The sequence below is a fragment of the Trachurus japonicus genome, chromosome 16 (assembly GCF_045865225.1).
Source record: "Trachurus japonicus isolate A0001 chromosome 16, Traja_1.0".
NCBI lineage: Eukaryota > Metazoa > Chordata > Actinopteri > Carangiformes > Carangidae > Trachurus > Trachurus japonicus.
The window spans coordinates 5,665,363-5,685,953 of record NC_140922.1 but is presented as its reverse complement, the minus strand read 5'-3'; the positions used below and the strand labels follow the sequence as shown (position 1 = coordinate 5,685,953).

The 20,591-nt window shown below is 45.3% G+C and overlaps 2 long non-coding RNA genes across 2 annotated transcripts in view; both read left to right on the top strand.

Moving 5' to 3' along the window:
- LOC146971555 (uncharacterized) overlaps positions 1-19,011 on the top strand; it is a 29,808-nt gene extending 10,797 nt beyond the window's left edge. The window contains exons 2-3 of the long non-coding RNA XR_015037966.1: positions 17,413-17,460; positions 18,953-19,011. This is a non-coding gene — a long non-coding RNA (uncharacterized LOC146971555). The remainder of the gene's footprint in view (positions 1-17,412; positions 17,461-18,952) is intronic.
- Positions 523-1,455, top strand: LOC146971556 (uncharacterized). The gene is made up of 2 exons (XR_015037967.1): positions 523-628; positions 1,194-1,455. It is a non-coding gene; the product is annotated as an uncharacterized LOC146971556 (long non-coding RNA).
- Positions 19,012-20,591: the final 1,580 nt, after the last annotated feature.

The window sequence follows — 20,591 nt, the reverse complement described above, 5'->3', positions numbered from 1 at the left end:
CAGAAACCCCATTGCCCCTTACCCCAGTGGTGCCAAGCTCGGTTGGCTCCTCACGCCAACTTCGGAGAGACCACCTAGGAGGTGGGTCCAGCCCCGGCGCTGCTCCACAGCCGGGAGGTTCTGTACCAGCTCCGTCGCACCCTCCCAGGGATCCACCCTGTTCCAGTCAGCAGGCTCCATGTCGTACACCTCGTTTAACAGCTGGTCTGCACTCAAATGTCTATCATCTCCCACGCTCCATCGGTCAGGTAGATGGTGCTACCAATGAGCAGCCCGTACTTACCGCTCAGTCTGCTCACTTTAGGCCTTGGAGTTGAGGTTTCACGGTGGTTCATCGTCGGGACGCCGATGCAAGAAAGGTGGGGTAGATGTGACCGGGTGAGTCATCTCCCTCCTGGTCACTGCATGGCGCTGTGTCAGCCTGGCGCAGGTTAATGGGGGGACGGCACTGTTAGGTGATTAAAACAGCTGTGTTGGTCGACATTTTCCCTCTCTGCTCCTGCTGTGCGGTGCGTGCGGTGCGTCCGGTGAGCTGGCCGGCGTGCTTGTTTGTGTCTTCCCGTCGTATCATTAAGTGTTGGAGCAACGGCGAGCTGGTGGAGCGACGCTGTGTGTGTGATTGGGACAGGTGTGTTTGGTCGCTGTTCTCCCTCTATGCCTCTGCTGTGCGGCGCGTTCGGTGAGCGGGCTGGCGTGCATGCCCGAGTCTCCCCGTCATATCACTAAGTGCTCGGAGCGGCGGTGAGCCGGAGGGAGCGAGCGGGTCTGGTGGGCGCGTGTTGGGTGCAGTAGAGCTCAGAGCGGGGCGCTGTAACCAGCGGCCCCCACTCTCCTAGTTCTGCACACTATCCTGCGTCCTGGTGTGTTCCGGTCATCGGCCACCACGATGTTTGCTGCTGTTTTGTTTGGCTCGATTACATGGTTTTGATTAAATGATTGTTGTTGCCAACGACAGTGACCTCGGAGATATTTAACAATTTATTTCTTTTTTTTTCTTGTTTTCCTTTTTCTTTTGTGGGGGGGGCGGGTTTGATAATTGTTTGTTTTCCTCTAATTTGCATTTGAATATTTTAAGAAGATATTATGTTTAATTTGGTTTTGTATTATAAATAGTATTTAATTGTTTGTGGTGTGTGTGCGAGGTCAGCTAGACTGCGGCCATCTTAATTTTTTCCCTCTCTCCCTGTGGACAGGTGCTGTAGTCCAGCGCGGCGGCCCAATCCCTGGTGGTGGCTTCTTCACTCCTCCATTGCGTGTGTGTGCAGTGTCACGGGTGATATTATTTTCTTGGTTTGTTTCTCCTTCCCCTTGGTTTGATTTAGGGTCGCCGTGGCTGGCCCAGCCCTGTCCATTCCCCTTTCTTTGGCCCAGTCTGTTGTGAATGTGAAATATTTTGGCAACTATTGAAGTTTTATAAAAACAATATTGTGACAATAAATTATTATCCTTTTGATACATGAACTCTCCCCTGTGGTGATTCGAGCCTGCGTGACCTTTTTCATTTTTATAAAAAAACAGTAACTATTTCCTGGGGCGAAACTCCCCAGGTGGCGTTGTTGGCAACCACTCATCACCACTACTCACCACTCCACCTCGCCACACACGTCTGTTATCATGGCAGGAGTAGAGGATTTTGTGAGGGCACCTTCAGTGGAATTTGTGGAGCAGTGCACAAAGGAGCAATTGTTGAAACTTGCTGAGGTTTATAAGATATATGTCTCTGATAAAAGGTTGAAAGAAAATGTGAAAGCAATTGTGTTGGCGAATTTGTGTGATCAGGGTGTTTTGACGTGTGCGTCGGGGCCACCTGGTAGTGTCAGTGCACAGGTTGCAGACTCAAATTTAACGTTTGAGCAACAGAAGGAGTTGCTTACGTTAAGGTTCTGGTTAGAGACAGAAAAGGAACTGGAATTGGAGCAGCTGAGGCAAAAGGCTGATTTGGAGAAGGCGGTGACCCTGGAAAAAGTAAGGCAGCATATTGAGTTGACTAAATTGGACTTGGATGTATGAGCGACGGTAAATTGGTTGGGGGTCGAAGTGGTGACTCTGGTGATATTTTGAGTAGTTTAAGGTTAGTCCCGAAGTTTAATGAAAGGGATGTGGACACGTTTTTTGTCTCGTTTGAGCGTGTAGCCAATACGAGAGGTTGGAGCGACGCGGACATGGTCGTGTTGTTACAGTGTGTGTTGACAGGGTGCTCGCAGGAAGCATTTTCCTCGTTGCCGGCGCCTGACAGCGGTGACTACTCAAAGGTTAAAGCTGCGGTTTTGAAGAGTTATGAGCTCGTTCCGGAGGCGTATAGACAGCGGTTTCGGAGCTGGAGAAAAGGGGACAAGTCTCATTTGGAGTTTGCACGTGAGTTGGGAACGCATTTTCACCGCTGGTGTGCAGCTGCCGGTGTAACAGATTTTGGTGGGCTGTGTGACCTGATCGTGCTTGAGCAGTTCAAAAACTCCGTGTCTGAGAGATTGGCAATGTACATCAGTGAAAAAAAAGTAAGTACGGCGGCCGCGCTTGCTGATGATTACTTGTTGACACATAAGAGAGGCAGAGGAGATTTCCCTGTCTGTGCTGATGGTCCAGTGGGGGGGGTGTCCTCCTGGGACAGGCCTCGAGCTGGGTTTTCACCGGCTCGGAGGAGTGATCGGGGCCATAACAGTTGGCTGCCAGATCGTGGTCGCGAGAATGAGGATTTTTGTCATTTCTGTCACAAAAAAGGACACGGGAAAAACGAGTGCCCTGTGCGTAAAATGCGCACTAAGTTTGGTGGCGGATTTGTGAAGCCAGCTGCCATGGCTGCGCCCGTTTCTGGTGCTTTGAGGCAGTGTGGAGATGTCTCGTCGTCAGTCCGGTTGAATCCCGATTTGAAATCATTTTTGCCGTTTGTTTCAAAAGGTTACGTGTCTCTGGTGGACAGCCAGGACAAAGTCCCAGTGATAATGTTGCGGGATACGGCGGCATTTGATTCATTCATTGTGGGGTCTGCTCTGCCGTTTTCCGAGGAGTCGGATACGGGTTCTTTTGTTCCCATAAGAGGCATGGGGATGTCAGTTTTTCGTGTGCCATTACACAAACTGGTCCTACAGTCTGATCTGTTCAGTGGAGTAGTGAACATGGGTGTGCGTCCTGCTCTGCCTGTAGAGGGGATCCATGTCATTTCGGGGAACGATGTTGCAGGGGGCCGTGTCTGGCCGGATCAGCCGGCTCGTCCGCTGGTTGTCCCGGTACCGCTTGGTACACGGGGGCCAGATGAAAATGAGAAGAGTTTCCCGGAGGTGTTTAAGGCATGCGCTGTGACTCGTGCAATGATGAGAGCTGGTCCGGACGCCGGTGGCGGGGATCAGGCTGACCAAAAACTCATTGTTGCTGAATCATTGTTGTCACGTGTGTCTAACTCTCCATTTTCTATGTCTCGCAGTGATTTGGTGAAGGAACAGAAGGCCGACTCCACATTGGCAGAGCTGTTTGAGTCTGTGCGTCCTGTGGGTGAGGTAAAGGACCTGGCACAGGGTTATTTTGTGGAGAAAGGAGTGTTGCTGAGGAAGTGGGTGCCGCACGGGGAGGGTTTCATGGGGGAACCAGTGTATCAGGTGGTGGTACCGTCAAAATTTCGTGATGTGGTTCTCCGTGTTGGGCATGATGAGTCCGGTCATATGGGCGTAGCAAAAACTTATGACCGGATCCTGCGTCATTTTTTCTGGCCACGGGTTAAGAAAAGTGTTTCAGCATACATAAAAACGTGTCACACCTGTCAAATGACAGGAAAACCGAATCAGGTAATTAAAGTGGCTCCGTTGTGTCCCATTCCTGCAGTAGGTGAACCTTTTGAACATCTGATAATTGATTGTGTTGGTCCTCTTCCCCCGTCTAAATCTGGTGCAGTGTATTTGTTGACGGTGATGTGCCAAAGTACCAGGTACCCTGCTGCGTATCCGTTGCGCATGCTGTCAGCCAAGGCGGTGGTGCGTGCGCTCAGCCAGTTCATCTCTATATTTGGTATTCCAAGGATCATTCAAAGTGACCAGGGGTCAAACTTTTCCTCGCGCCTGTTTGCTCAAGTGTTGAAACAACTACACATCACGCACAACCAGTCCTCAGCATATCACGCACAGAGCCAAGGAGCGCTGGAGCGGTTCCATCAAACATTAAAATCTTTGTTGCGGGCTTATTGTGTGCAGTTGAATGCTGATTGGGAGGAAGGGTTGCCGTGGTTGTTGCTGGCAGCGAGGGAGGTTACACAAGAGAGCACGGGGTTCAGTCCAAATGAGTTGGTTTTTGGTCACACGGTGAGAGGTCCACTGGCTGCGCTGAAGAGTGGCTGGGAGGAAGCAGAACCTCCTCAGAACATCATTGATTATGTAAATGGGTTCAAACATCGTCTTTATGCCGCTACTGAATTGGCGAATGAAAAATTGGCCTCAGCCCAAAAGAAAATGAAGCGCATTTATGACCGGCGAGCTGAGTGTCGCAATTTTTCTGAAGGTGACCAGGTTGTGGCGCTGTTGCCTTTGGTGACGTCACCGTTTCAGGCAAAGTTTATGGGTCCGTATACAGTGGTCAAGCAGCTGTCAGAACAGAACTACTTGATTTCTACACCTGATCGTCGAAAAAAGAATCAACTTTGTCATGTAAACTTGTTGAAGCCGTACCATGTTCGGGAGAGTCCGTCGCAGGGTGAGTCAGCTGATGTTGTGCCAGATGTTGGTGCACATCCAGTTTGTGTTGGTAACACACTGAATGTTTCTGGTGACAGATTTTGTGAGGATGGTTTACCTCAGCTTGACTCTGCAGTGATGACTGGTCGGTTGAAAAATTCCCAGATGTTGGCAAACTTGGATCTCGTTGGTTGGTTGGCCTCATTCAAAAATTTCCCTGTCTGTTTGGGGACACTCCGTCCTGCACCAGTGTGTTGGAGCACGATATTGAGGTCGGTGAAGCCAAGCCGATAAAACAACGTTTTTATCGGGTAAGTGCAGAGAAGCGTGTGTTGATAGATGCAGAAATTGCTTACATGTTGTCAAATGGCATTGCGGAACCGTCGTCCTCCGCTTGGGCGTCACCGTGCGTACTTGTTCCAAAACCAGATAATACGCAGCGGTTTTGCACAGATTATAGTAAAGTTAACAGTATAACCAAACCAGACTCCTATCCTTTGCCTCGAATGGACGATCGTGTAGATCAGGTGGGTTCTGCCAGGTTTATCAGCAAGTTCGATCTCTTAAAAGGGTACTGGCAGGTCCCATTGTCCCAGAGAGCGCGGGAGATCTCTGCTTTTGTCACTCTGGCTGGGTTGTATTCTTACAAGGTCATGCCAGTTGGTTTGAGAAACGCGCCTGCCACCTTCCAGCGTTTGATGAATAAAGTGGTTGGTGATCTGGAAGGGTGTGCAGTGTATCTGGATGATGTTGTTGTTGTTTTTTCTGATTCATGGTCTGTCCATATCGACCGCATCCAGGCGCTGTTTGTCCGTTTGTCTGAGGCGCAGCTTACTGTGAACTTGGCGAAGTGTGAGTTTGCTCAGGCCACAGTGACTTACCTGGGTAAACAGGTTGGGCAGGGCCAAGTGCGCCCTCTGCTGGCGAAGGTTCAGGCTGTCGCTGGTTATCCTCCACCGCTGACAAAAAAGGAGTTGATGAGGTTTTTGGGTTTGGTTGGTTATTACAGATGTTTCTGTCGCAATTTTTCTACTGTTGTTGCGCCGTTGACTGACCTGTTGAAGGCGAAAGTAAAGTTTATCTGGTCTCCTTTGTGTCAACAGGCGTTCGAGAATGTCAAGGCGATTTTGTGCGACTCTCCTGTTTTGGCTGCACCTCGGTTGGACAGTCCGTTTAAGTTGCAGGTTGATGCCAGTTTTGTCGGTGCTGGTGCAGTACTCTTACAAGAAGATGATGTTGCTGTTGACAAACCTGTGTGTTTCTTTTCCAGGAAGTTCAACAAACACCAACTGAACTACTCTGTGGTGGAGAAAGAGACCTTGGCTCTTATTTGGGCCTTACAACAGTTTGAAGTGTGGGTTCAGGTCCAGTGGTGATCTATACAGATCATAACCCTCTCACATTTTTGAACTCACTGCGGTGTGCAAATCAGAGGCTTACTCGTTGGTCGTTGTCTCTCCAAGCCTATACTTTAGATATAAGGCATATTAAAGGGAAGGACAACTTGGTGGCCGACGCTTTGTCTCGTGCTCCTGTTTGATTGTTTTCTCACTGTTGTGCTCTGTTCTCTCTCTTAAAATGCTTCCAGGTACCAGTTGCTGGGAGGGATGGGAGTTACGCAGGTGATGAGAATTGGGAGTAAATGGTGTTTTCCTCACATGTTGAAGACTGGGTATTGGGTAATGTATATTATTGTAGTTATTGGGTAATGTAGCCTATATACTGTATTATTATTGTGATTTTGTTGTAGCTGGTTGGTCCACAGGGTTCCTGGTGGGACCCTGTTTTGATGGGGGGGGTGTGACGGCCCAGGCCGGTCTATGCGTTCTGTCTCTGCATTTTCCCTTCCCCCCTGCAGTGGCTGATGGCGAGGCGGGGCCCTGATGTGGAACACCTGTGTCCTGTGGTCTATATTAGAGGGTTGCAGTGTGCTCGGTCTCTCTCTGCCTGCCGCCAGCGAAGCTCCGTCTGAGCCACCGTTTCCTTTTTTCGTTTGGTTTCTGTTTGGTTATGGTTATGTTGCACATTCTATTATTTGTAAATAAATTATATCTTTATTATCGTTCCTCCGTCCTCCCTTGATCGTTTTTGTTGTGGTCCTGTGAGCCAGAGCATAACACCGTCCATATAATTAGTTCATTCCATCCGTTATATTATAGGCAGGGTTGGGGAGTAACGGATTACATGTAACGGCGTTACGTAATTAAAATACAAAATATGAGTAACTGTATTCCGTTATAGTTACAGTTTAAATTGATGTATTCTGATTACAGTTACTTTCTTTTTTTTTAAAGGATTACTTGGATTACTTTAGCCTACCGCACACGCAGGTTGTTGCACTGTGGCGAAGTTATAAGGGAGAGGGACGGACAAAACAGAGTAGGCTACTAAACTCGTCGGCCGTCACTGGTGAAGGTGGCTTCATTTTGGTAGTGGCGCTATCGGGACGCCCAGCATATTCCTCTTCAATGTCCGGTCTCTGGTAAACAACATGAATGAACTGCGACAGGATGAAGTTTTTAAAAGGATCCCAGCATTTTAGAGGTGGGGGGGCCATGGAGGTTGGGTTGTTACGGGGCATAGATTTACACACTCACTGTCAGTGGCGCAATAGTCATATTGTAGCGTCCGGCCGTGATGCGTAATACCAGCATAATGCGTAATCCCCCCCCCCCCCTGCCAGCGTCTCCCAGACCATCATGCCTACCATAATTTATCAAAAAAAAAAAGAAAAAAGAAAAAAGAAAGCCTTGTATTCCGGTCTCCTGTGCTGGTCTGGCTGCAGGTTTGAGTAAATAAAATGTTGTGAATACACCTCTTAAAGCCCGTTTGAGCAGTTTCTATAAACTGCTAGGTTCTCAACGACCCGACCCGGTCCGATCCAGGTGTTGAAGCCTGGACCTGATGCAGCCGGACTCACGAGCAGTCTCTCGGCTGGACCACGGCAAAAATAAAAAAATAAAAGAAGCCCGTGGTCCGACCTGACCCAATTTTTTTTAATCAGAATTTTAATAATAGAAAACATCATTTGTGAATTTGAGATCTCTAAAATATTAGTAGGTTAATGTTACTTTTACCATGCATTTAGTTTTTCTGTAGGTAAATTAATCATCATGGATCAAGCAGAAAATCAGCCTTTGTAAAAGCCGAAGTAACAGTTTATGAGCACTCAGGTCTGTGGCGCATCAGTCTGCAGCAGCTATTTTTCACCTCTGTTCTTGTCATTCATGTTTTAATAATAGGAACAATGCTTAAGGTCAACGTCTGCTTAGACAGACGTTTGGACTTTATGTAGGCTTAGCTGAATAACTTTGTCTCAGTCCGTGACTGTGCTCGCTTCATGTAGACAGCTGTTATAGACCACTCGGGCCAGCTGTGGTCACATGAGTTATTACAATGTTTCCATTTTGTTGTTTTCGCGCGTCTCTTCTTTTTCTCACAAGTTATGGTTTTTACTGGCAAAATGAGCCAGTTAGAAATGAATAAAGGAAAAGAAAAAATAATATCCAGGAGACTTTGTCCCGTCCTCAGGACGTGCGCGAGGGAGGATCAGCTGGTGGCTCAGGTTTAGTGATGTCATGGCTGTCAGCTGCACATCTGTCAGCAGGTCCGCTCGACCGCTCCACACACACTTCACAAACTTTAGGAATAAGCTAGATGTTGATTTTGTAAACAGACAGTGACATGCTGGAAATGAGCAGACACCATACTCGCCCTCGTTAATATTGATTATTGAATTACGTAACGTCATAAATCTCTCGCCGCTGTAGTCCGGTTCATCACCTGTCTCTGTGGGTGTGTGCTACGTCATCTCCAGGTGAAACAACTGTAACAACTGCAACACACCTGGAATTGATAATAACTAAAGGCATATCACCAAATCTAAACTACGCTATTAACACATCCTAATCAGGTTAATTCATCTTTTCCTCGCATTTTTTCGAAGTAAACTTCCCTTCGCTCACCGGCAAAGCAGAAGTTGCACTTTCTGAGATGGTGCACTTGGTCCACAGTGTTTGTGGATGAAGCCTACAGGATGAGAAGGTGACGAAGGTGAAGGTGACAATAATAAGCGGAGGGAGGACGACGGAAGCTGGAGAAGCTCCGCTCAGCTGTGCATTCACGTGGGCACCATATGGCCGGAGAGACTTGAATTGGGACTATTTAGCCTACTGGGCTGCACTACAGGCAGAGTAGCATTAGATTTTATTTAAAATGAAAGATTCTTCTAGCCTATGTTTTATTGGTTTATTTCATTTGATGTGGGTGGGACCGGGGGAATTATTGAAACCGGGATAGCGGCCTATGGTGATCAGCGACCGGCAGAGCAGGGCAGGGGCGTAAAGTGGGGGGGCCAATGGCCCCTTGGCCCCCCCCATTCCGGCGCCCTTGAAGGATCCTGGACTTTCATGTGTTTATGATGAGCTGCATGTTTAACAGCAACGTCAGTCACGCTGTTTCCAAAACCACACCGACTTCAGCAGAGACGTAAGTTTACAGTAGGCCTAAGTCATAGACTGTAAAAAAGTTTTTGTGTCACACTCGCCCTGCTCATCAAGCTGTAACAGATCCGACCCGCAGTTGTTGAAGCCCGGACCCGACACGGACCGACACACTAGCATTAATTATTACGAGGCGAGGCCGGCCAAAATAAAAAAATAAAAAAGGAGATGACGCCCGAGGCCCAGCCCAGCCTGACGACTCAGATTTTCGGCACGAACCAGGGTCAAACCAGCGCGTCCGGTCGGGTTGGACCATCCATCACCTAGCCCAAAAGAACCAGGCAGCCCAGACCAGAGAGGTGTGTGTGTGTGTGTGTGTGTGTGCGCGCGTCTGCCTGCTGTGAAAGACAGGCTAATTCTAGGCTGAAAATCTCAGGACACATCAGGGGCCTCATGTATCAATGTTGCGTACGCACAAAAAAGTGGCGTACGTCATTTTCCACGCCAACGTTCAGATGTATCAAAAGTGAAATGACCGTGGAAAAGTACGGTGGCCCACGCCAACTCCATAGCTGGCGTACGCACGTTTCTACAGCAATTGTTCCTTTGGCGACACTTAGAGGTGAAGCTGTGAAACTGTTAATAATGTGAAAACAATTAGACCTCAGAGTAATGTGCACATCAGAGACATGAACAACTAACCCATCCACATGTTGCAATTAGATAAGTGGATAGAAAAGCATGCGCAAAGTGGTGCAGAAAATAGCATCAGCTTTAGTCTTAAGATATTGCAGATGGTGCAGTGCGAAGTGCACACGAGTCCCGGAGGTTTTTTTTTGCACATGATGACTCTTTTGGTTTCCGAGGGCAATTCTCTTGGAACTGAGTGCAGTGCGCTGCGACCGGCCTGAGCGCGCGACACAGCGGGGAGCATTCATCCATTCAGGTGCTGACCACACTGTGAACAGGAAGCATTTTTATACTATAAATGTACAGATCATATGTGATGCGTAAATGTATCACATATTAACAAACATTGTGGCGAGGTGGCTGGTTCAGCGCACGATTCATTCATTCAGCACAGCTGGGGACAGATTACAGGCTGGGACTGTATGCGCGCAAAGTAAATGTACAGTATTTGTTTAATTGTCCTATGTAACCCCCCGATGCACACTGAGCATGTCCGCCCAGATATCACACTGTCAGTGACTTTCTTTTTGCTGGTTAAACTACACAGACTGTGTGAAGTACTTAATGTCAATAAACACATGCGTAAAGTTGGACATGTGTCTTTATCAGCCTCCCTGGCGCACTTCTGCATTTACTACGCGATCTGTGTATAAAAAAAGGCAAATAAAATTGTAAATCCATTTCACATAATTTAATTAGAGTACATTGTCTGCTTTCATTTGGGATGACAGCGGTCCTCCGCCTCACGTTCACCTTTATATAACACATACACTCTCCCACCCCCTTTGTGATGGTGCCGGAGGACGGCAAAAAAAAAAAAAAAAAAAGATGTTTACACGGCTCAACTTTATCGAGGAGCACCTTCAACTCAAATTTGGTTAAATTGCTGTTCCTCACAGTTTCTCATGGTGTTATCTGACCGTAAAGAGAAGGGAATCTTTGGTGCAGGCCTTATTTACATTGATTTTGCATATTTAAATGGAGGCGTGGACAGGGAGGAGATTACCACTTCGGCATGTGGCTCAATTCCACGTTGATTGGGATGTACAAAGGAAAAGTGCTTGGATCCATGCGTACGCACACTTTGATACATCAGATTTTCTTTGTGCGTACGACAGTTTCTGGATTTTGGCGTACGCCATGTTTCAGTATGAAATCCACGCAAGTATTGATACATGAGGCCCCAGCTCTGTGAAGCTCAAGCAATATCTGACAGACAGATGAGAATAGGGCAGATGTGGTGGAAGAAGACAGTGTGGCCTGAAAGAGACACATGGTGAAGCAGAGGATGGATAGTTGATAGTTGATGGATCGGTGAATTATGGTCTGTATGCTTCAGATACATGCTTCGGTTGTGAGAAATGGGGCTATATGTCCAAAACAGAGGCATATCCCTTCTATTTGCTTGTTTTTATTGTAGGTTTTAAAAGATAATAAGTACATTTTGATTCTGCTCTACTAATGTAGCTTGATTGTTATTTATATCTATATGAGGGTTTTCTAATCTTATAAAAATTAGCCTAAATGTTAAGCAAGATTGGCAGAGCAGAGGTGCTGTGGTGTCAGATGTCAGTTTATGCACTTATGTAAGTGGCAAAGAATACAACTACACACACACTACACAAGTACTTTGTGTAATTGGGGTTTATTTTGCAGTCTGTATGACCTCTGGATGTCTAGACATTGTATGTCTTTTTGCTTGCAAGCTAAACCACCTTGGCACGACAGGGCCCCCCGCTGTACGGGCCCCCCAAAATTTTCTAAAATCGCCCGTGCTTCTACACTCACAAACAAAACCTATTTTAAAAAACATGTTTTTTTTTAGGGTATTCTGCATGAGTAGGAGGTTCAGAGGCTGTAGTCTGAACTGTAGAGCAGAGAAAGCTGCTCCGTTTTAATATAGCCTAAGCCCACTAATTCAATGTGTTTGGCGATAAAAAACTAGATTGTGATCTGCCAAATGGTATAGAGCTGTCGCAGTGTAAAAAAAACAAAAAAGATAAAGAGTCTTTTTTCCCCTTGTGTCAACATACTGTAGTGAGTGAAATCAGTCAGATGAGAGTTGAGAGTGATAAGGATAAAATCCCCTGGTATTGCAGTGAAAAAAAAACATTTAAATGTGGCTGGATGATCAATAACAAATTAAACTGTGGTTTGACAAATTCAAACACATGTAGCCTATTAATGCTTTTGTTTAAAGCCACGGTAGCCTACAGTAAGATCATGTGTAAGATCATTCAAAGCAAATTCAGTGTCCCAGTCAAAGGCGCCTCGGCAGGCGATTTTAACTAAAAGTAATCCAGAAAGTAATTAAGTTACATTACTTTACTTGAGTAATCTAATTACATTACAGATTACATTTTGGGACATGTAATCAGTAATCTGTAGGGGAATACATTTTAAATGTAACCCTCCCAACACTGAGGGTAACTAATGATTAAAGGGATAGTTCAACATTTTGGCAAATTGGCCCATTGTCATAATTGCTATAGTCATAGCAGTAGGTTCATTACCTTTAATTGTCGGTGTAAGCTATTTTCAGTACGGCGGAGCGCAGCAGCTGGCTGCTCAGAGCTACGCTATGGAGGCTAAGGGAATTTCTTGGTTTCCCTCATTAAACTCATCAAATACAAAATCCCAAAACTCCACAGCGCTTTTGTAGACAAGTTGTGAGCTGCACAACCACCACGCTATGAGATAATGACGGAACGATACGAAACGGAGCCGTTTTCGAGGTAAATACATACAAAACCGTTGATGCGCGTTGCGTTCAGGGACAGTTTTTCAGCAAGCAGTCTCCGTATTTACCCTGTATTTACCTCGAAAACGGCTCCGTTTCGTATCGTTCCGTCATTATCTCATAGCGTGGTGGTTGTGCAGCTCACAACTTGTCTACAAAAGCGCTGTGGAGTTTTGGGATGTTGAATTTGATGAGTTTAATGAGGGAAACCAAGAAATTCCCTTAGCCTCCATAGCGTAGCTCTGAGCAGCCAGCTGCTGCGCTCCGCCGTACTGAAAATAGCTTACACCTACAATTAAAGGTAATGAACCTACTGCTATGACTATAGCGATTATGGCAATGGGCCAATTTGCCAAAATGTTGAACTATCCCTTTAAGTAATGATTCAGTACTCATTACCTACTCATTTTGATGTCTCACTTTACCTTAAGGTACACAAAAAGGGTAACTAATGATTAAGTAATGATTCAGTACTCATTACCTACTCATTTTGATGTCTCACTTTACCTTAAATTATTGAAAATACCGCACTTACTCATTCACCAACACTGCAGAGATGCCAGCTCTTGGGCGCATTTGCAATACCCATATCCCGCCATCAGGGGGCGTTTCCACTTGACCAATGCGTGTCGCTACTCTCTTTTCCAGTGCTCTAGTATGAAGCTAGACCCACGTCGATGTGATTGGCCCATAGACTGTAAAAAGAATGGACGTAGCGTCCGTGACGTCACCCATTGGTTTAGGTGAGTCTGTTTTGTGCCGCTACTACGCCGGGGTTTGAACCGCGCCATGTTGGATTTGACTTTCCATATTTGGAGCGGTGCAGCCGTTAGCCGGCTGAGGACCCGCCCACTGGCCTCGAAGCAGCGGTCTCCAGACCTGTCACTCAACGTTTCCGCGCCCTAATTGGCCAGAGTTTTAACCTAATAACAGTAAAACGGTAGAGTTAAAAAAAAAATTCACCCCCCTCAGAGTGTGTGCGGGGGTAGAAACTATCGATTGAGACCAAAAACGTAATGGTACCAGGCTTTTAACATGTTTATTGAGGACGTAAAGTCGGCTATTTTAACATGAGGGTCTATGGAGAATAGCCTCGTAAACCAGCCTCTCGCGGAAGTGCATTTCATTTCATTCCGAGGGAGAGTCTGGCCTCATCCCCATTCTAAGCGTTTGGACTGAAACCCTCAGGAGGCCGAGCCAATTAGCGTCGCCCGCTGTGATTGACACAGCACGTTGGCCAATCAGGGACCGACTGGTGCAAAGCCCCGTCACTACACCAACTTGCTGATTGGCTGAATGGGGTTGTCTGTCAACGCTACTACCAAAGATATTAAACCGTCTTTGCTACTACTCCCGCCCAGCTCCCGCCCACCCCAGACGGTTAGAGGGGGGATGAGGCCAGACTCTCCCGAGAAATGAAATGAAATGCATTTCCGCATTTCCTCTCGCGGGTCCTAAAGCCGTCGGATTACAGCCAGACTGATTTAGATGTAAACACTAGGCAGAGTTCAACTGGAAATATTGTGGATTTACCCATAAAACAACCTTTTCACGGCAAAACAGCAAAGGTAAGAGGAAATGTACGACCATGTTTTGGCCACGCAGCGTCTGTGTTTGCTCGACTTTGCTCGTTGTTGGCTTCTCCCTCTGCCGTGCTGCTGCTAGCTGAGTGGTCGCTGATGTGTTCTGCATAATGTACAGTAGTATACGAGCCAGAAATGTGGCGACTGGGTCCACACAGAGGTGCTTCATGAAGTTTGATGTCTAGTTGTTTGTTTGAGTAGTGTTTGGGCTGTGTTTGGGTCATATAAACATGGTTTTTACACATTGTTGATCAGCTTCTGCTGTTTAACCTGTTCACGCAGGCCCCCTAGTGGTTGGGACGCCGGCGTCCCAAATTAATAACACATGAAGGGCATCCTTAATACAAACGAAAGTAGGCCTGGTGTAATGAAGTTTCTAGGTGCTACGGTTTTTTCACAGTCACTGAAAATGTCTCAAACAATATCAGACTACGGCAGCCCACAAGCGACGTCACGTCAACAACGAAGGTGATTTAAACATATATGTACCATCTGTACACCTCTTCTTTCACCACCAAAAAATCGTATACTGTCATATAAACAAAAGCAAAGAACAAAAATGCAGTTTTTACCCCATCAAAGTTTTAAACAAGCCTGCTCACTGAACACAAACAAACCCGGAAGTCATTTTCGAGTGCCGAAAAATACGGACAATCATCAATAATAGACCCACTAAAACACTGAATAAAATTACAAGCTTACCCTCTAGTTAAAGCTGAAGATGTGCTCGACAAACCCGGCATGGTCGATTTTATCCATCGTGACCAGATAATCCATCAATGGTTACGTTTACCCGCAGTGCTAATGCTATGAGCTATTATCCGTCAGACTGCGCACCCGCTTTGCGCATCTCTCGTGCCCTGTCAATCAAAGTCACGGGGGTGAAAACTTTTTCGTCCAATAGCAGAGACCCTAAGGTGTGACCTGATATATAATGATCCCTGATTGGGCAAAGCTTAAGCCTGCACCCAGCTGGTTCCTGTGGTTCCCTCTCCCTCTAGTGTCAACAAGTAAGCAATACAAGTCACCACAAAAAGTGTGTTTTTACTGCCCCAGTTTTAATGTAATAATGTTTTATTCAATTTCTATTCTATTTCAAATGTCCTTGTTAATTTAAGCCATCACTGGTGGTTGTGGGATGTTTACTTCTGGAGTTTTAAAGGAAAATAACAATATAATACAGGCGAAAATAGGTCAAATTCCTGTTTGGATGGGTTTTGGACACCAAATATTAATCCCCCTAAATTAAAATTTCAAATGGCATTTTACTTATGTAACTAATGTTCCTAAAAGCCATCAAGTTTGTGATTGGCCCCAATAGGTTATCTGTTGGAAAAAAAAAAAATCTCACTAAAATCTTGCAGTGTGCATTTTAGCCAAATTTGACAATTTTGGACAGGTTTTGCACACTGGACATCGCCAAGGGACACTCTTTGGAAAAACTCTATAGTGCCTCAGTAGTTTTACATATCAACCTAAAATTTGGTACATATGTGGACAGGGAGTGTGTGAACCATATATGTAAAATTCAACCTGTTTTATAATTAGGATTTTGAAATATCACCTTTTCACCAAAAATTTCTGACTCGTTTTTTTTTTTTTTCAAAAAAAAAAAGTATTTTCAGAAGCTCAATTTTTTATGGAATGACTCAATTCAATATTTTATAGATATAGATGTAAAGGGACAAAGGTTGTCTTTCATTTAAGCCATAAACCATAGTTGCGGGATTAGTACTTCTGTGGTTATAAAGCTTTAATTGCAGTGATACAAAAACAGGCGAAAATTGCCAAAAATGGCCTCTGCATGAAGAGGTTAAAGCAGATATCAGTGGAATGTTTTTGTTAATATAAGTCCTAAATAGTCCTATTTTCCGTCAGCAATCACTTACATGAAGTATTTCAGCCTAAACACGAGTCTCTCCGTCACTCTGCTCTGCTGTAACCCGAGGAGAAAATTTTCCTTGTGGGATACAAGTGTTATCCAATGAGGGGAGAGAACGGCATGAAGGGCTGTGTGTGCAGCCAAGGGATGCGCGTGAATGTGGTGACGTAGCACGAGGACCAATTGATGCCTGACAAGGGCGGGGGCTGCTAACTCATGGTGCGTTCAAGGAAACTCGTACTTTGTGTTTTTCCTTCCTGTGAAGTCATACCAGTTCGATCTGGTACGAGTTCACGGGTCGGAAGTTATGAGTGGCCGTTATAGGGAACTTTCACAGACAACAGGACGGTAAAAACACGAGCTACGGGTTACCTGGAACTCTACCAAGTCGTAGTTGTGACTTGAAGCTGTAACTTACGGTTTCAAAAGCCTGCCTTGAACACAGCATTAGCCGAAACGGCCGTGCCACTGATATCTGCTTTAATTTGACATATAATATGACTATATTCTTTCATAATTGTGCAGTGGTGGCTCTGTTATTGTTCTGCATGTCTTCAAGTCCCCCAATTGGGGGACTCTGGATTTTAATTAACTGTGAAATGAGGCAAACTCTGGGTTTCCTATCTCAGAGTAGATCAATCAGTTTCAGGTTTAGACTCAGAGTTTGTTCAACCTGCTTTGTGAAACGGATGAAGCAGTTGAACTGGAAACTGCTCAAACGGGCGATCGTGGGCTATGAGGTAGGAATAAAAAATAGGAATAAAAATAGACCCATAACGGAGACCGGCTTTTATTTGAGAATTCACGGTAACTATTCTCTTGATCAGTGTAGTGAAAGCCAATCTCGGGATGTCGGTGGGGGGAAAAACTCTGTTGTTGTTGTCACCATGGCAAAGTGTTGTGTGTGGACGCTCCCTCACTATTTTGGCGGCTATGTTGTTCTGCTAGGTATTCGCGAATACCCGGAAGATGTTGTGATATGGTCCCGCCCACAACTCAGTGGAATATGATTGGCTAAGACACCTGTCAATCTCATGCCCACATTGACTTACATTACACAGGCCTTCGGTCACAGCCACCGAAGGTCCTGCAGGATGAGTCGATGATTTACTGCCCAGATACCGTTGGAAGAAAAATTGTGATTGGTCCATTTCCCGTTCCATTTTATTAACCCATTGTTTCCCAAGAAATATTAGTCCAACTTTATAACAATGATCTAGAAAATATTACTTGTGTGTTACTCACTGAATACAATTATTGGGAAAATAAATAAATAAATGAATAAATAAATATATAGTAGTACAAAAATTCTTTCAATATTTTTTCTTAGGCCTTCACTGAATACCTTGAAGGCCCAAATGTTACATGTATATTTGTTGTTCAATTCAAATGAATTTTTGCTATTTTTATTACTTTTCAGTGAAATCAGAGATGGACTCTACAAAGCTTTTGATTTTCGTCTTCATTGGTAAGAGTTATGATTCCTTCAATCTCCAGTTGATGCTTTTGGTTTCCAGTTCATTTGTTCTATCACACAACTTAGAATCACAGGCTTCTGAGAGAGAAGCCATGAGAGCAGTGAAGTTGTTTTGAAGTCCTCTGACCATCTGGCTCGTAATTCTGTCGGGACAGAAAATGTATTAAATAGCATTATATATAGTTGCAAGATATACAGAAACCTACAAGCAGCTCTGAATTTTGTCATTTGAAAATCTTCAACATGTCCCCCTCATAAAATAGACATAAAAAAATGATTTGATTCAAATCTACTTTGTTTATTTGACACTGATAATAATATGCATCTGAAGAAATATACTTAACAGCAGGTATCTAAACTGAGTTAAAGTGAAATTCCGGCGTAAGTGTAAACCATGGTCAAACACACCGTAACACCGAGTTAGACCCCTCCTCGAGAGATCAATTTGCCCGACCGCTACATTCACGAGATCCACCAACTTCAGCAAATACCGCAATATCGCCACACACGGCGCTCTCCGGATCCACTGTCTGACCGCAACCAAAACGCCACCATTTGCCCAAAATAATGCTCAGAACTGCACCAAATGTCATCAATAGTACACACAGGGTCCCAGCACGTAGTACGAGTTGTCAAACATCTGCTAGCTTTGCCTGTTTTCTTTAGCAAGGAGATGCAACTCAACTCACCTACTTCTCCTCCGGGAGCCGCTTGTTGGTGAGGAAGCCCTGACGAGTCGATCACCGAGTGCACCGGAGTTCCGCAGCTCAATCAACAATTACCTCATGGAAATACAATCAGAGTTTTTTTTTATTTTATCTTGCATATCACTTTATAACTATTATTATCGAGTGCTGGCCACGATATAGGCGCAAATGAGCCTTTTTAAGAGCTGCGGAACTCCGGTGCACTCGGTGATCGACTCGTCAGGGCTTCCTCACCAACGAGCGGCTCCCGGAGGAGAAGTAGGTGAGTTGAGTTGCATCTCCTTGCTAAAGAAAACAGGCAAAGCTAGCAGATGTTTGACAACTCGTACTACGTGCTGGGACCCTGTGTGTACTATTGATGACATTTGGTGCAGTTCTGAGCATTATTTTGGGCAAATGGTGGCGTTTTGGTTGCGGTCAGACAGTGGATCCGGAGAGCGCCGTGTGTGGCGATATTGCGGTATTTGCTGAAGTTGGTGGATCTCGTGAATGTAGCGGTCGGGCAAATTGATCTCTCGAGGGGGGGTCTAACTCGGTGTTACGGTGTGTTTGACCATGGTTTACACTTACGCCGGAATTTCACTTTAAGTAGGCAAATGACTAGTTGATCTCTCCTTATTCAAAAAATTAACCTGTGGTGGGTTAAATTCGTTGAAGATGAGATACTTTCTATTTTAAAACTAAATGAAAAGCCTTGAGACAGTATTCAGATCAACTGTCCCCAACATGACTCTTATAGTTTACAACTAAATATGTCCTCTATCATCAAACCTTAGGATTTGGCCTCACTTCCTGCTCTGACACCTACGTTCGAGAGTACCACTATGTCACCGAGCCAACTGGACCGAGGCTCAGAAATACTACAGAGAGAAATACACTGATCTGGCAACCTTTGAGAGTGCAGAGGACTTGAGCAGGTTAAACAGACCAAGTGTACGGTGTACATTTTAGGACATCCTCAGGATCAGACTTCAGTGTCAGACCTCAGATGAAAAGGTATATGGTCTGAGGAAAACCTCTGTCATACTCGCACCAAACTTCATCAGGTCTTCATCACTAAGCCTTCAGAGTTAGACTGAACGGCCTCACACTTTACGCTGTTATTTATAAACTCTCAGAATCAGCCTCAACGGCATCGCACGTTACGCTGTCATTTATAAGCTCTGAGGATCATCCTGAACGGCATCATGAAAAAATATGTCACAGTGTGTATCAGGACAACAGCTGATTCGCCAGCAACGACGCTGAAGTTCACTTCCAACACACACACACACACACACACACACACACACACAGGAATGAGTTTTGAAGCGGGCCGACATATAGGCTAGTGAGTGTAGATTCATTGATAAAACTGTAAGGCACACACAATGCCATAGCCTACAGTACACTATTTTCAACATATGTAATGTTGTGTGTCGTTTTTTTAATGATTATTATTATAACTCTCAGTTAATGTTGGCTACTAACTAATTTCCACTAATTTATCCATAAATGGACGAAGTGTTTCACCGGCGAGGATTACGCGCGACTATTACGCACAGCTTAATAGAAATTTGCAGCAGTGACAGAACATGCAATTTAAAAGAGGCCGCATCAAATGCAAAATAAATCAGAATCCAGCACTCATAACAGTAGGGATGGATGGTCCAGACCCACGGAGCCCGAGATATTGTGGAATTTTCTGACTGACATGGTTGGATGAGAAACTGAGCTGGCGCGAGTGTGACAAGAGAGGGTCTGTGTGTGTGTGTGTGTGTGTGTGTGTGTGTGTATGCAGAGTGCGAACTACGGGGAGGCCAGGGGGGTCTAAGCTCCCCTGAACACATCATTTGTGAAATTTGGGGGGGGGTCTCTAAAATATTGGCAAAATGCTGTTGGCTATGTCAGCACCTCGTCACCGCTGTTGTTTAAGCTCCATTCTTTCTGCAGTCTGAAGCGCGAATCCGCCGTGTTGGTAAACAAATAATCCATCTATATCAACGTATTAGAGGGGGGGTCCGCCCGCTACTCAGACATCCCGCTACTCCGACATGTTTCTATTTAGACATCCCACTATATCGACATCCCTCTATCTAGACATGCCGGTAATCCCACACTTTTTGGTACCGCCATTCCGACACATCATATTTCTTTTCTTTCTTCTTCTTTTTTTTTTTTTTTTACAGCTGCAACACCCAGGCGCGTCTCTCTCTCTTTTTTTCTTTTCAGCATGCCTATCACCAGGGAATTATGTTCTTAATCCCAACAAACTGTCACACACAAAACTGACATGATAAACAAAGAGAACTACTGTACTGTCAAGTTAACCTGTCACCTTCAGCACACACGTGCAGGAACCCCCTGGGGCCTGGTGGCGAAAGTTGAGAAATTGTTGCAATGACAATAAAATGATAGATTATTTGTGATTGCTGC